Genomic DNA, 14929 nt, shown 5'->3' with positions numbered 1-14929 from the left:
GACAAATTGAACCTACTCAAGATCAACACACTCGTTAGCCTCATGATCACCTCTATATATAAAACAACAAGCAACATGCACAATGGAAGAAGAATGTGTACTACATCCGACTTGTCTATTCAACACCTTCATCATATTGCTCATTTGAGCACTAAGCACTTTCAATCATACATGTTAGGTGCCTTAGATTATCTCTTTCATTAGCCCATTGATAATTGTTTACTGCCATTTTCTTTATCAAATCTTGAGATTCTTGAGATGATTTTGCCTTCAAAACTCCACTTGCGGCTGCATCGATAGTAGTTTTAGTAGAAAAGGATAAACCAATATAGAAAATTTGTACAATTAGCCAATCGAGAAATCCATGGTATGGATATTTTCGAAACAAATCTCTAAACTTTTCCCATGTTTCATTTAATAATTTTTAAGGATTTCACCCAAAAAAGTTGGCAATATAAATAGGAAGAGGTTGCTTTTAATATCATTTGGTTGACGTCTTTGGGTCACTATATGTCTTTATTGTGTACTTTTAAAAATGAATTTTTTTAGCCATAAAATTCTTAAGCTATATTATACAATTAATGTTGGACAAGTGTACTAGTCTGCATAGGCCATCTTGTGGCATGACATCCCCGTGGGAAAAAGGTAACCCAGTCATGAATTATTGAAGTTTCAAATTCTCAAAAAGTTGATTATAGTTTGCCCCCTGCATGTGGGAATAATAAGCACTTTTCCCACTAAATGCAAACAATATTCTCTTTGCTCCGAGAAAAATATGATGCTTGCAATTTTAACTAATAAATTGTTTAAAACTTTGACGGTTAAGGATATTGTATAATTATACCCTTCATAAAATAACTCAAAAAATGTGTTTCCTCATCCAATTTATATGATTATTCATTCATTTGTACATGCTTAAAGTTTGATAATTGAATTATAATATTTTTCTTAAGCTCAACTTATGAAAACAATAAAAAAGGCTGCTATTATTTGATAAAATATTTTACTAGCGAAAGTGGACTATATGTTATTGCAAACATATTTAATGGGATCTTATTGCATTACAACATGGTCATCTTAGAATATTGATGAACCATCTTCAAGTTTGTTTACAGTAAATAAATATGCAGTAAATGAATCAGTAATAGTTAAATATATATATATATCCTCATTTCATGTTTATTTTTTTGAAAAATATATCTGCTCATAATTAACTTTTGTTACTTTAGTTAAAACTTAATTAAAGGGCTCATTTGTCTTTTTGGCTAATCCGCTAAGCAGATTTTTTTCTTTTTTTTTGGACATGATAAATGTTATTCTACACCTACTCTGTTAAGCAGATTTATTAGAAGGTATTTTTTCCCTAAATTCTACAAGCACAAAGTGCCTTTTATTTATTCAAGGGGAAAGTGCAAATGAACACCACATTCAAGGAGTAAAGTGTAATTAACCCTTTTAAATATACACAACAAAAATTTAAAAAGTTCACTTTGATTTTCATTGGACGTGTGTTACCCATGAAACAAATGTTTTGTACTATATTTTGTAGTATAGTGTATGACTTGTGTAGACCTTTGTGTATGGTCTGAATTAATTTTTGCCCCAAATCCCATAAATGGCACCATCAATTAGGGACTTATGCATAATACTTCGCCTTCGACTTTCATTTAAATAGAAAATGGGTTCTCTGGAAACCACAAGAACCACAGAAAAATCTCATGCAGTCTTGGTTCCATTGTCAGCTCAAGGCCACGTTAACCCATTAATAAGACTCGCTAAGGTTTTGCATGCCAAAGGGTTCCATATAACCTTTGTCAACACTGAATTTAACCACAAACGTTTGATTCGATCAAAAGGGCCAGAATCAGTTAAAAGGTTCCATGATTTCAGGTTTGAGACTATCCCTGATGGGATGCCAACATCAGATAAAGATGCCACTCAAGATGTACCTCCGATTTGTGATTCTGTCAGAAAAAATTGTTTGGTTCCTTTTAAGGAGCTTTTGATTAAACTGAACTCGTCTTCTGAAGTGCCCCCTGTTAGTTGTGTGATTTCTGATGGTGGCATGCGCTTTGTCATCAAAGCTGCTGAAGATTTGGGCATCCTTGAAGTTCAATTTCGGACTGCTTCTGCTTGTTCTTTCATTGGATACTTGCACTATAGAGAGCTTATCAGAAGAGGAATTTTTCCATTCAAAAGTATGTACTATAAACTTCTTCTTTATTTGTTTTGTTGTCTCCGGACTATGCTATTATTGTCTTTAACGTTCCATCTCAACTTAATTGGTATTGATAAGTATATATTTTACATATTTTTAGTATATTTTATTAGTTAATTTTGGTGTGTTTTATTTAGTTTTATAACTAATTAACTAGAATTTTGGTAAAAATATACATTTTGTGGTTTAAATGGCAAAAATTACATTTTCATGGATTTTAATGGCGAAAACTTCATGTTTTTGTAGGTTTGTGATTCAATCATCAATTGGCATGAATTGAGAAGAGAATTACATGATTATTAATGATTTGAAGTGGTTTAAAGAAGACATGAAGTGTAAAACATTCAAAAGAAGGAATGCAACTGAAGATAGTTTTGACACATTGTGATATTTCGGCAATATCTTGAGATACAAGCATCAGATTGAGGTAATTCTTATATCATTTTGAATCTAAGAGAGAGATCTATATTTGGTACGAAGACATTGAAATCCAGTCAGTCGTCTTCTTTGTCAAAAAGTTGAGATACAGAAGTACATGTGCATGGTCAAAAGATGAAACAGAGCACTGACCAGATTTTGGTAAAAATATACATTTTGTGGTTTAAGTGGCAAAAATTACATTTCTATGAATTTTAATAGTGAAAATTTCATGTTTTTGTAGGTTTGGTGATTCAATCATCAATCGGCATGAATTGAGAAGAGAATTGGATGATTATTGATGAATTGAAACGGTTTAAAGAAGACATGAAGTGCAAAACATTTAAAGGAAGGAATGCAAGTAAAGACAGTTTTGACACCTTGTGGTATTTTGGCAATATCTTGAGATACAAGTATTGGATTGAGATAATTCTTAACCATTTTGAAGCTAAGAAAGAGATCTACATTTGGTATGAAGATATCGAAATCCAGTTTAGTCGTCTTTCTTGTCAAAAAGTCAAGATACAGAAGTACATATGCATGATCAAAAGATGAAACAGAGCTCTGACCAGTTGATGGTATTTTGGCCATATCTCGGTCCGCAGAACTCCAAATTAAATGATTCTTGAAGCATGAAAAGTTAACTCAAAGAGTTACAACTTTTGTGTTTTGTGAAACTGGTTGCACATACAATGTTCAAGTAACTGAAGAAATTATCTTACCTATGCTCTGACTATGGCACTTTTATTCTCCTATTTAGCTTTTTCCACAATAAATATAGCTGTCTTAGCTTCTTGTGCAGCAATTTGCTTTGCCTCAATTGCAGCAGTAAATTCCCTTCCAAAAGTCAGACAGGTTATAGAAACATCATCAGGTGAAATGTTAAAGAAGGCTGCTTTTCTAGCCAAAAGGCCCCGAATTTCCTGACTGACAGTCTGCATAAACAAAAATCAACAAATGTATACCTCCTGTAATCTTAGAAAAGATAAAGAAGGATCCATTGAATGTTTGATTGAGCACAACTAAAAACTAAGCACCTGACAGATATCTATTAGAAAGATCAATGTCATACTTAGAAAGGCTCGTGTCTATGTCACTTTCATGTTTATGTGACTGATAAAATGCATTTCCAGATAAGAACAAGTTCTTGTATATCAGAAGTTTTCCTTTATTCCCCTTACAGTTAAAGAATTCTAATTGAGCAAATATCTGGTCCTCACCTCTCTTTGAGTTATGAGCTCGCTTGCATTGTAATGAGCAACCACGGCCTTCAAAGTATCATGAACTCTGGAAGGCAAGGCCCATGCATTAAAGTTAACCTACAACCACGGCCTTCAGAGCAACCAAGGGTTCGATAGACAGTTAACCTGATCTGCCACAGGGCGTGTAAGAACATGAAGAGCTATGTTAACCTGCAAGGAAATGGCAAACAGGAAACAAGTCGTAGATTGAAATAAATAGCAAGTATTTGACAAAAAGTTAGATTCCTAAACTACTCAAATTTTTGAACTACTAAAATGCAGTGCATGAGAAGAGAAGACTAGATTCACAGTGGTGATAACCATTTCAAGCATTTTATGCTTTCATGCTGGAAACAAGTATACGAGAGTTAAGGCATTTTATAAGCATGATTCTTATTCTTTTGCAGCCTCTGGCTAAAAGCATTAAGTTCAAGTTAAGGCAACTTTGGCACATTTAGTTTAAGCTTGTCCATATTGGAATTCTACAAGATCAAGATATTGAGATCAGCATGTAATCATGTGCCAATATTAACGCTGAAAAGCTAGGACTAAAAATCAGAATCTTATGACAATGAGGTACCATATGTTTATAGACGCACAAGTTAAACCTACAGAATATAATAAGCTACAGTTCTAGAGAAACATAAAAAGGTTAAACAATTCTCAAAATTGGCATTTCTCATACTTAAAGCCAATCCCCCTAAGTTTGCAACACAAATCGCCAGCAGCAGAGACAGAGAAAGTAATGAGCTTAAAAATTAACAATAACCTTTAAGAGAGTTCAGAATATGAACAAGTATCCCCCAAATCATTTTTACTTTTGAAAGAAAAACCTCAAATATCCTATTATCAAAGCCCATGTTAACATTCATGAAAATCAACACATAATCAAAAATAAATAACATCCTAAAATATGCTTTGGCTCAATAGATATATACACTGCAAAATGCAGAACTCACAGCTTCATTTGCTGAAAAGCACTAGGCTTCCTTCTCCCTTTGCCATTGATTTTTGGAAGAAGCACCAAGTTTTCCCCTTTTGCCACTTCTTTTGTTTCCTTTATTTCCACCCCCATCTTTGTCCTCTTCCTTACCTTTGGAAAGGCCTACTTGATAGGATTTTAGTCCCCTATGACACCAAAATATATCCGTAGGATACATTATCTTGGAGACGAGCTCTCTTCTAATTTTTCTAATCTCATTGTGTCCAAAACCAGTACCCCATGAATTCTTGGATTGAAATATCTCAACCCCATCTTTGACCCAAAACCCCGTCAACAAAATTGCATGAAGTCCCAAATAATTTTCCTCCTCCGTTGGTCCATGATAAATGTCCTACAATGCAATAACATTCAATTTTACGTCAAAACACATGATTGTGCATGTACATAATTTTAGTTGATTCTTTTCCTAACCCTTCCCTTGAGACGGATGAAGCTTTGATAGACACGCACTACACCAATAAGAGGAAATTGTGAGAGTGCCAAATTGACTTCTTCCTTTGTGCTTGGCTGTATAAAACTTCTTGCAAAGAATCGCTTTGTTTGTAAAGACAAAAATTCAAACATTTTATTTAGTATTAGCTATTTTTAAAAAAATTACAGAAAACATTAACTAGAACAAACTTACATTTTGAGGTGGATTACACCTCCTGTTGGCACGATCCCATGGATAATCCTCATTCAAACATTGCGTTTGTTTGGATAGGAGTTTATTTGGATGATTTATTTGAGATAATTACTGTAGCATTTTTTGTATTGTGATATATATGAGATAAAAAGGTGACTGAGAAAATAAAAATGTAGTTGGAATTTGTAAAACAAATTATTTTACTTGAAATCATCTCAATCCAAACAAGCCCATTGACGTATTCAAATACCCGTTGACAAGAGTATGCGTCTTCCTTCACATCGTCCGGTACTTGCATGCTATAGTAGTAGTCTCTAACGCAGTTGACAGCCTTCTGTATAGACAATGATTGGTGCTCCTCTTCAGGGTGGAGAGCTTTATATTGTGAAGAGATTACTTCCAATCCAACAATAGCCCAACATATTTCTTAAAAATAAATTAACAAATACATTAATATCCTAATATCCAAATATCTTAAAAATACATTAACATCCAAATATCCAAATACATTAATATGCAAAACTAGTGCCCACTCCTCATTACTGCTAAACTAAAATATTATATTATATTATAGGACACATATCTTAAAAAAATAGATTAATAAACACATTACCATCAAAAAATAGTGCTCATTACTAGTAAAATATTATACTAAATATTACTCACTAATACCAAACTAAAATATTAAATATTATATTATAGGACACATATATAATGATCTGGTTCAGAAAAGAGAGTTTAGGGAGAAAGTAGAAGAAGTGAGAATTGAGAAAGAGGTAAGTATCAGAGAAGAGGTTGAGGGAGAATGGGAAGATTTTATTATTCCAGAGAGGAGAAGTTATTACAACTCAAATCATTGATGCCTAAGATACAATCAATCCTCTATTTATATACAGAAAGTGGGTTGAAGATTTAGTAATAAGCACTACAAAATTCCCTCTATTACCTAACACTATTATTCTAGCAAACTGTTAACTTCTTGCTTGCTGGCAGTAACTAACTTTCAATTGCTTTTCATTTGATCATCATTGTAGCTGATCATATGATTAGCTCCATCACCATCCATAAGACTCAGTTCATAACAACATATCTTAAAAATAGGTTAACAAATACATTAATGTCCAAAACTACCGCTCATTACTAGTAAAATATTATACTAAATATTGGGAGATAGGGTCGTTACCTGAACCTGGGTCTTGCTTGATGACTAGTAGCACAACTCCAGCCTCATTGAGCCATGAATGATGTTCCTAGAAAGTTTTTAGATATGGAAAGAAAAAAATTAAAACACAAAGATGAAGTACTAAGTTTTACTTAAAAAAACCAATTTTTGTAGTAAAGGTGCAAGTTTTAGACCATCCCAAGGTTGTATAATGATCTTGTCTTGTGAGAGTGAAATGGCAAAAGCACCAAGAGCGTAGTGCCTTTGCTGTTTGCCTTGCTCTGCTGACCCTCCTTGGGAGCTACTCTTCCTCTCGTCTGCTAATAGCTTTCTCGTGGTGAAATCAAGAAAAGAAGGACCTTTCTAGAGAACGACGCTAAAAAGAAGGACCTTTCCAGAGAATGACGCAAACCGATAGGCTTCCAAGACTTGTTGGACTTATTTTCACTGGTAAGAATGACTCAAGATGGAGAAGTAAATACCAGGTAAGAATGACTCTGTGTAAGGTCGTATTGGTGTGGAAGATGATGTTGTGTAAGCGAGAGGGATAGGGAGGGATTGAGAAGGGTATAGAGACAAGTTTGCAAATGTTTTTTCTATCTACCGAACAAAAACAAATGCTTTTTTTCCATTTTTGGAAAAGTCTGAAGTAACATAATTATGATAATGAAACTGGTTTTACCTAATATGACAGGTAAAAATACGTTTAACGATCATTTGATTATCTGTTGGACCGGTCATCTAAATAAGATAATACCTAAAAATTTGGTTAGTAAATTTCGCATTAAAAATAGTAAGTTAACCCGAGGCAAATCGAATTAAATATGAAAAATTACTGTTTTTAAAATAAATTACTACTCTATATTGGAAACTTACTTTTTGGAGAGAAAGTTTATTTCAAGTAATAGTAAGTTTTTATAGATTAACAGTAAATCTTGTTGATAGAATAATAAATTTGGTTAATCGTCAAAACTTACTAGTTTGTGGCATAAATTTATTATTTTACTTAAAGAAACTTATATGAAACAAGTATTAGGAAGTTTATTTAAAATAATGCTAAGATTTTTTATTAATGATTGAAACTAAGTATTATAGTTAGTAATTGCTCATAACGTAAATGTCTAATAAACGATTGTATGCATCATTTATAAATGTTATGTGTTTCAAGCATTTTAAATATACTATGAAGGCTATTTTTTCACATGACCTTATAAATTATGTAAGAATAATTTGTCATTTTACAAATTTTTGAATTATTTTTGAATTTGTGAAAGGTTAGATAGTTTGGATGACAATAACAAATCTTTCGAGTTATATATAGAATAGCACTTATCTATACATCACAATTTCCGTATATTAATACTTATGAATTTAATAAAATGGTAAAATTTTAATAAATTTATTTTCTAGGTCACAATTATAAAAGTTAAAGGTGTATTAATGTAGCATGATCTTTGAAAATTATTAAATTTACCCATATATTAAGTTTTGTGACTTTCAAATATATTTTGTATCATTTACATTATAGATTTGTATGCATATTTTTTTATCAAACTTATTTTTAGTTGGCAAATATTATGTAAATTATTATAAAATGTCATTTTATAATAATCATAATTTTTTATAGGTGAAGGGTGTATAGACTGCTAAAATTGTCAACTCATAAATGATTAAATCTTACCACTTTATGGCATATATTGGTCTGATCTACTAAAAAATTACCATAATCAAGGGTACGTTGATTGTTGATTCAAAATTTGCACCACTGTCACCATTTTCGTTATTACTACCACAAGTTTTTCTAATCAAAGTAAAACAAAATCAAATATCTTTTTCTTTTGTATGCAGTATTTATGTTTAGTAAAAAATTATTAAACCATTTTTACATAGCATAATTTCTAATGAAATTACTAACACTTGCTAAATAAATTGGAATAATTAGTAAAGTATTTTATTTTTTTTACCAATATAGTTAAAAGAAATTTGCACTATTAAAAAGAAAATGGAAAGAAAGGATGATGGCATAAATATAAATGTGAGCAACTGCATACATATCACACCATGAGTTTAGGTTTGATTTATTTAAAACATCAGTAATTTATTCGTTAGTAGATATAAAATGCATATTATTTTTCTACAAATGGAAATACAATTTAGTATATACTAATTATCCATTAACCGAATTTGTAGTCTGAACACGATTAATTGAGCTCATATTTCATTTGTTTAGTTATCATTTATTTTGTCACTTGGGTTGATATTTACATTTGAATAGAGTATTGCTATCAGAACTTCAATTATTCTTAATGACACCAATTGTATGCGGATAACTGATAAAAGTTGGTCTAGACAATTAAGTGTCAACGACAACAATTGCTAAAATATAGTTTTTTAAAATTTTTTCAAAAATGACAATCTAAGTCCCAAAAAATTACACTTTTTTTTTTTGAAAATATCAACTTGTTAATTCAATTCAAATTAATTTTATGATAAAAAATATTACTCCTCAAACTAGTTGCTTAATCCGTATCTATGCCCGTACTAATGTCGAATGGATAACTAAAATAGAAAATTGCAAGAAAAAATAATGTTACAGGAAAGATGCAAATAAGTAGTACTTTTGCTTTATGGACTTTGTTACAGAATTGGATCAGGAACATCAAAATTACTCCTCTTTGTGGACTCATCCATCATATTGTCCTTTCATTTAGCTTTATGCACTAGAGGCGTGTCATTCACCCAAAGATTTTTGAAACGAGATGCTGAATTTATAATGCAATCTCTAGCTTCATCATATCCTTGTTGTGTCTTAACTGCATAAAAACACATTTGATTACTTAATGCATATAAAGCACCAAATTGAGCTATTTGAATTGCTGAATCTTCAAGTTGAATAGAATTTTTTTTTTCTGCTGGCTTTGCTTGCTGAGTCCATCTAAACAGAATGCATGATTTAGGAATCTCGTCCATATCTTCCGCTTTCATAACTGCAAACGCGTGGGAGCAAGGAATTCCATCTGACTCAAGTTTCTTACATGCAACCTCTCATATTTTTACATTTACCTTTTAGCCTTATTTTAATTTTTATTTCTATTGTAAGCTTCATAAATAGGATAAATAAGGGTAATAGCAAAGCTAAAAAAATTTTGGTTACAAAATAATTCTTAAACTAATATTTTCAATAACTTTTTTTATAAGTGGAGGTTGCATGCATACCACACGTATGAAAATATTAATTTAATTTTAAATGCAACTTACATAACATCATTTATTAGAATGCACTTTGTAAAAAAATTTGCCTGCCTTCTACAAATTCGACTGATAAAATTCTCCAAGGTGTTAATTATTTACTAAAATTCTTCAAGTGACCAACTATAGACAAAGTTCAAGTACCAGTTGGAGACACAGAGAAATACAAACCAATTTGGAATGTCAATTTGGTTATCTTTTGTCCATAATTATTTTATTTAAAAGTTTTTTCTTCCTTTTGGATTTTTTTTGGTAAAATAGTAGTTATTAATAGTGCAAGGGTAATGTTGTCAGTTGATGGCATTTAATGAAATATCTAGACAGTTCAAACTGACGAGGTAAGGAATATTTTTAAAATCTCATGGATGATAAGGAATGATAGAGCCATCCTGTAATGAAGGATGGGCTTGAAAGATTTGAAAGTTTTTTAGTTTTTTTCTTATAATTGTAACCCCTATATTTTGGAAAATACAATTTTTGATTTACATTGCCCCTTATATGTTGAAAAATCCCAATCTCCCCAAACATTACCCCTCCCTCCCCTCCCCTCCCCGGCCCCAAAATATTAGTATTTTCTTCTAGACATCTCTTCATCAGTGAAATTGTTTGGAAGCTATTAACATACAAAATTGAATAGGATATGGAAAAGAAATAATGTTAGAAGCTTAAAACTTGAAAATTCAAGATAAAATACAATCTTAATGTAAACTACTTTTTTTAACATAACAATAATATCAATTTAGAAATACAGTACGGGCCCCAATGATTATAAGACTTGACTCCACCGCTAATGCTAAGTGATATTACGAAAAACCTTAAAGAAGGTTCATGAAATTATCACAAAAAGAAAGATAGGATTGCAATATGTTAAGTAACTCCTTCAATTAGATCTACTGAGATGGGCTACCATATTAGTAAGTATACATGTGCAGTGATAAGTTGTTGATAGCAAAACTGATGATACATATTAGCTGTCATAAACAACAGAAGCAGTCTGTTGGTTTTTTGGGGCATGAACTAAGAAACAACACCTTAGTATTGCAAAAAAAACTTATAAGAAACTTGTATTAATGATGGAAAATGAGCTTGTGTTCTACATTCATCAACTCACTATTTATAGTGATTATATGAAACAAACTAGTAAAATATCCAACTAACAATTATTCTAAAAATTTCAACAAAATATAATCTTCTTCTACTGGCAAATCTTAACTAAAATATTTGTTAACAAACCAACATGATCTTTTGTTAACAAATATCCTTATTTTTCTAATAACTAAATTATTTTGATGTCAAATTCAATCTGATAAAATCTGTAGGAAAAGTTGGCATATCTCAACACTCCTTCTTGCCATTTTTGCTGTAGATTTTCAATTGTTTTCTTAAATTTTTGAACCTTGTTTTGGACAATGGTTTCATAAAAATGTCTGCAATCTGGTAATCAGTCTTGCAATGTTTCTTGAGCCAAACTTCAAAATCAATACCAAATTTTTTGATGTATTCAAATGATTTCTTTGCAACTTGAAAGTGGAACTCCCATATGTAATAGATGAACCTGAAGAAGAAATTTGCAATACAAAAAATGATTGCTATCAGAGACATAAAGCAATCCTTCAAATTTTTGTATGATTTTTTATCAGTTTTGTCACCACCATCATCTTTGGGTAGCTTTTCATGAATTTTCACAACATAAACTCCTTCAATTGCCTCATCAGTGATCTCCTCCTGAATTTTAGCAATATCTGAATTTTTTGATTCAAAATACTATACCTTAGTATTGTCAATTTCTGACAAATTCAAAGCAAAATTTTTGCCTCTCATTTTCACTGAGAAAAACTCATTCACAACTGGATCATGTATAACACAGGTCCTGTTTTTGAAAATGATAGAATAATTCTTCTCCAATAACTGTCCAACACTTAATAGATTTTGATTAATTTCAGGTACATATAAAACATCAAAAATAATTTTGATACCTGAACCATAATCAATAGCAACACTACCTCTGCCTTTCACCTCAATATAACCTCCATTTCCAATTTTGACTTTGGAGATTTGCGATTTATCAAGTTTTCTAAACATAGATTCTTCATATGCCATGTGATGAGTGCAACCACTGTCTATTAGCCAAGTTTCAGAACTAAAATTATTGTTTGCAAAACAAGTGGCCACAAAAGGTTGCTTCTCATCTTCTTCATCAACCATCTGAGATTGAAGTCTTCTTTTTCCTTTATTTTTGCAAACTCTCTCCATATGTCCCATTTGCTTACAAAACCTACATGAATGTCAGGTTTAAACCAACAATATATTGAAGATGTGAGGTTTTCTTACAGTGTGAATACGGAAGATTTTTACCATTTTTCTTCTCATCTTTGCTATTTTTCTCTTGATCATTTCTACCACCTTGTCGAATTTGATCCTTATTTGTTGCTTGAAAAGCACCTTCAATGATTTCTTCAGTTCTTATGGTTCGTCTTTGTTCTTGTGCCTCTAAAGTATTGATCAATTCTGGCAAGGTCATTCGAGAGAGATCCCTTGAATCTTCAAGGGAGGAAATCTTGGTTTCAAACCTTTCTGGTAAACTTATCAATACTTTCTCTACAACTTTGCTATCCGAAAGTTGTTCTCCAATCAACTTGATTTTGGTCACAACATTTCAGAGTCTGTCAGAATACTCTTTAATGTTTTCTTGTCTTTCATCCTAAAGAGTTCGAATTCTCTCCTAAGGTTCAAAACTTGAATCTGTCTTATTCTGTCATTGCCTTAAAAAGTCACTTTAAGAGCATCCCAAGCTTCCTTTGCAGTTTCACAAGCCATAATTTTTGTAAATACTGCATTGAAAACTGCTAAATGAATGCATGTCATGACTTTTGATCTCATTTTAACGGCATTCCTCTGGGCTCTCATCTCTGTAATAGTTGGATCTTCCGACAATTCAGAAACAGGATCTGTCTCTACCATATCCCAAAGATCATAGCCACCAAATAGAACTTCATTTTGACAGCCCAAATTTAGTAGTTGTCACCAGTGAAACTTGAAGGATTCGACAAGAAGTTGTTTCCTGACATTTTGATGTTGAAGGCTTAAATGTATAATTTTATAGTGAAAAAGAGATTTTCACTAGATTCACTCACTCTCAAAGAAAGAGGCCCTTAAGATTTAGGCTCTTGATACCACTTTGTTGGTTTTTTGAAATATAAACTAAGAAACAACACCTTAGTGTTGCAAAAAAAACTTATAAGAGACTTGTATTAAAGATGAAAAATGAGCTTGTGTTCTACATTCATCAACTCACTATTTGTAGTGATTACATGAAACAAACTAGCAAAATATCCAACTAACAATTATCTTAAAAATTTCAACAAAATATAATCTTCTTCTACTAGCAAATCTTAGTTAAAATATTTGTTAACAAACCACATGATTTTTGGTTAACAAATATCCTTATTTTTCTAATAACTAAATTATTTTGATATCAAACTCAATCTGATAAAATCTATAGGAAAAGTTGGCAAATCTCAACACAGTCTTTCTAATTTTTCTTCTTTCTTTTACCATTTTGATTAATGCGTCAACAACTTTGGTAGATAATCCTATATGAATTTTCTGAAACACAGATACTGAAAGGAATAAAACTTGATAAGGATGGTTGTTCAAATGTTTGAATTTTGATTTTCATTGCTTGACAGTCTTCATAATTGTTCCTCAATCTTGAAAAATGGTTTTTCGCTTTTCTATCCAGATGACGATTACGTTACAGATGGTACTCTTGATAAGCTTGTTGATTGGATTTGTGGCATGAGCAATGTAAAATTCAGGGACCTTCGAAGCTTTTTAAGAGCAATCGATCCAATGACATCATGTTTGATTTCATGGGAGAGGAAGCACAGAGTTGTCTGAAAGCTCCAGCAATAATCTTCAATGCCTTCGATGAATTTGAAACAGAAGCATTGGAGGCAGTCATTTTGAAGTTCAATTTCCCAAATATTTATGCAATAGGCCCTCTACAATTATTATCTAGGCACGTTGTTCCTGAAAGTCAAGTCAATTCCCTAAATTCAAGTTTATGGAAGCCTGACTCGAAAGTTTTCGAGTGGCTGGATCGAAGAGCACCAAACTCAGTTGTTTATGTTAATTATGGAAGTGTAACAACCATGACTGACCATCATTTCAGAGAATTTTCTTGGGGACTTGCTACCAGCAGGCAACAGTTCTTATGGATTGTTCGGCCTGATGTAATGCAGGGAGGATAATCAGTAATGTTGCCTGAAGATTTCCTGAAAGAGATTCAGGATAGAGGGTTCTTAACAAACTGGTGTGCATAGGAGAAAGTGTTGGAGCATTCAACTATTGGCGTATTTTTGACTCACTGTGGATGGAATTCTATGATGGAAACTATTTGTGCTGGTGTGCCTATCATCTGCTGGCCTTTCTTTGCTGATTAGCAAACTAATTGTCATTACTCTTGTGAGAAATGGGGAATTGGAATGGAAATAAATCATGACGTGAAGTACGATGAAGTTGCAGAACTTGTACGCGAAATAATTGTGGGAGAGGAAGGGGAAAAATGAGGTTCAAAGCTAAAGAATAGAAGAAGAAAGCTGAGGAAGCAACTGAGGTAGGGGGATCATCTTACATTAATTTCGACAAGTTCATCAATGAGGCTCTTCATTACAAGGGATGAGTTGCAAAAAATGTTTCTCCTGTGGCCTGAAAGGAAAAGAATTGGCTGAAATGGCTTTGATACTCAAAATAATTCAATCATCCTTCTTCTTCCCTCCTTTGCTGCTTATCATCTTTCATTTTGGTGTATGTTAGTCCTATTCATTTTAAACTACATCTGTATTTGGGCTTGCATGCCTTAGATTAAGAAGAACGTTGCAATTAGAAGGTTCAATAAAGCGTCAATTTTTCTTTTTTTTTTTTTTTTGTTTTCTTAGCTAACATATCTGTTAATTGCTTATCATGAAATTGAAGAAAACACCAACAGGGCATAATGAAGGCAGATAATATG

The 14929-nt window shown here is 32.0% G+C and overlaps 1 pseudogene; it reads left to right on the top strand.

Moving 5' to 3' along the window:
• The first annotated feature begins 1678 nt into the window (after positions 1-1678).
• On the top strand, positions 1679-14669 carry LOC113760935 (annotated as a pseudogene).
• Positions 14670-14929: the final 260 nt, after the last annotated feature.

Source organism: Coffea eugenioides, chromosome 1 (genome assembly GCF_003713205.1).
Source record: "Coffea eugenioides isolate CCC68of chromosome 1, Ceug_1.0, whole genome shotgun sequence".
Lineage (NCBI taxonomy): Eukaryota > Viridiplantae > Streptophyta > Magnoliopsida > Gentianales > Rubiaceae > Coffea > Coffea eugenioides.
Note: the sequence above shows the minus strand (reverse complement) of the source record. Positions and strands in the feature narration are given on the sequence as shown.